Source organism: Lontra canadensis, unplaced genomic scaffold, assembly GCF_010015895.1.
Source record: "Lontra canadensis isolate GAN:19392208 unplaced genomic scaffold, GSC_riverotter_1.0 scaffold54, whole genome shotgun sequence".
NCBI classification, from domain to species: domain Eukaryota; kingdom Metazoa; phylum Chordata; class Mammalia; order Carnivora; family Mustelidae; genus Lontra; species Lontra canadensis.
The window spans coordinates 4,084,138-4,086,983 of record NW_022631048.1 but is presented as its reverse complement, the minus strand read 5'-3'; the positions used below and the strand labels follow the sequence as shown (position 1 = coordinate 4,086,983).

Below are 2,846 nucleotides of genomic sequence, written 5' to 3'. Positions count from 1 at the left end.
TTAGTGTTTTTTAAGAAGAGATTTTTAAATCTCTTTTAAATTTTAAATTCTTTTCAGCCAGAAGCTTAGTCCGGAGAGCTGGTCCTCTCTACTTGACATCTGTAGGTTATCTAGCTTTAAACCACTTTTACATTTTTAGGGTAAACTCACTTTAGCCACTGCATGTTATCTCTGTTATTTATTTTTTTTACTCTGCTAGATTTGTATTGTCAATTTTAAAAGGATTTTTACATTCATGTCTACAACTGAGATTGGCCTGTGTTTTCTCATTCAAACAGTTCTTCTCTAGTTATTGTGCCGTAGTCATCCTAGGTTCATAGAATGAGAGAGTAGCTCCCTCCATTTATACTCTGGGGAGAGTTTTGTGAGATTAGAAGGATTAGTCATTTGAAAGTTTCGTAGAATTTTTCTATGAAATATTCTGGGCCAGATGTTTTCTTTCTGGGAAGATTTTAACATATTGATTCAATTTCTTAATGTTATAGGGTTATTTTGGCATTCTGTTTCTCCTTGAGTCATTTTTGGTAAGTTATATTTTGTAAAAATGTGTCCACTTGCCAAGTATTTAAGTATATTGGCTTGAGGCTGATTTTTAAAAGCATTTTCTTTGCTAATGTTCATTTATACCTTCCTTTCTTTTTGTCCTGAGCAATCTCATTAGCACTTTATCTCATTATTCTTTTCAACCAGCTTTATGCTTTGTTTAGCATCTCTAATATATTTTTTATTTTATATCTTTAATATACGATATATTTATTATTTCTTTCATCTACTCTCCTAGAGTTTATTTTGAGATTCTTTTTGCAATTTCTTTATCCGGAAGGCTTTTTCTTTTGATTTATGTATTTATTTTTATTTTCTTTAAAAGATTTTATTTATTTATTTGAGAGAGAGAGAACAGGAGGAAGAGCAGAGGGAAGGATAAGCAGACCTTGTGCTGAGCATGGAGCCCAAGCAGGTCTTGATCCCTGGACCATGAGATTGTGACCTGAGCCAAAATCAAGAGCAGGTCACTTAACTGACTGAGCCAGCAAGGCACCCCTATCCTTCCTTATCTCTAATAAAACGTTTATAGCTAAAAATTTTCTCTAAGAAATGTTTTGGATTTATTCAACAAGTTTTAAAGTGTTTGTATTAAGTTTAAAATTCTAAATGTGTATTTTAAATATCATTCAGTTTGTACTTTACAATATGATCTCTACATTTACATATGCATTATTTGGAAGCACATTAAAAATTTCCATATGAATAGTTTCTTCTTAGTTTTTATTTTTAATTTGTAAATTAATTGCATTTCTGTCAAGAAACGTAATCTGGGGCTTGAATCTCGGCCGCCATCATGAATGACACAATAACCGACCAGGAAGTTCATGACCAACCGACTACTGTGGCGCAAACAAATGGTCATTGATGTCCTTCATCCTGGAAAGGCAACAGTACCTAAGACAGAAATTCAGGAAAAACTAACCAGAATGTACAAGACCACACCAGATGTTATATTTGTATTTGGATTCAGAACCTATTTTGGTGGTGGCAAGACAACTGGCTTTGGCATGATTTATGATTCCTTGGATTATGCAAAGAAAAATGAACCCAAACATAGACTTGCAAGACATGGTCTGTATGAGAAGAAAAAGACTTCAAGAAAACAGTGAAAAGAACGCAAGAACAGAATGAAGAAAGTCAGGGGGACTGTAAAGCCAATGTTGGTGCTGGCAAAAAGTGAGCTGCAGATTGGACAACAGAAGGAGTAAAGATGCTGCCGTGGCTCTATCTGTGGGGATTGTGCAGATTTTTCATGAGAGGATTAATAAACTAAGAATGTTAAAAAAAAGAAACACAATCTGGATATAACAAATCTCTTTACATTTTCTTAAGAGCTTAGTATATAATACTTTAATAAATGCTCTGATGTATATAGAGTACACAGAAAAGTATACTTTAATTACTGAGTACCCAGTTTCTATCTATTTATCTATTAATTTATTTACCTCAAGCCTATAAACTGTGTTGTTCAAATTCTCTGTGTTTTTACTATTTGGGGGGTCATGTCAAGTTTTTCCCACTGTGATAGTGAATATGTCTGTTTCTTTTCATATGTTTTTACAATTTAAACTTTTATATTTGAGGTAGTAGGGGACAAAAAATTTGGTAATTTGAAATTTTTATCACCAGGAAGCAACTCTTTCATTCTCCAATAAATAATCTTATGTAAGCATTGATTTTATTTGAAATTAATATAACTACACCTGCTTTCTTTTGGTTACTGGTTTAGTACTTTTCCCCTTTTTTTATATTACTAATACATGATGTATTATTTGTTCCAGGGGTACAGGTCTGTGAATCTTACAAAGTTCACAGCATTCACTATAGCATATACCCTCCCCAATGTCCACCACCCAGCCACCCCATCCCTCCCACTTCTCCCCTCCAGCAATCCTCAGTTTGTTTCCTAAGATTAAGAGTCTCTTATGGTTTGTCTTCCTCTCTGGTTTCGTCTTGTTTCATTTTTCCCTCCCTTCCACTATGATCTTCTGTCTTATTTCTCAAATTCTTCATATCAGTGACATCATATGATAATTGTCTGTCTCTGATTGACTTATTTTGCTTGGCCTAACACTCTCTAGTTCCATTCACGTCATTGCAAATGGCAAGATTTCATTTCTTTTGATGACTGCATAGTATTCCATTGTATATATATACCACTTCTTATTTATCTATTCATCTGTTGATGGACATTTACGCTCTATCCATTGTTTGGCTATTGTAGACATTGCTGCTATAAACATTCAGGTGCATGTGCCCCTTCGGATCACTACATTTATATCTTTAGGGTAAATACCCAG

The 2,846-nt window shown here is 33.8% G+C and overlaps 1 pseudogene; it reads left to right on the top strand.

Annotated features, from left to right (window-relative positions):
• The first annotated feature begins 1,339 nt into the window (after positions 1 to 1,339).
• LOC116877865 lies at positions 1,340 to 1,747 on the top strand (annotated as a pseudogene).
• Positions 1,748 to 2,846: the final 1,099 nt, after the last annotated feature.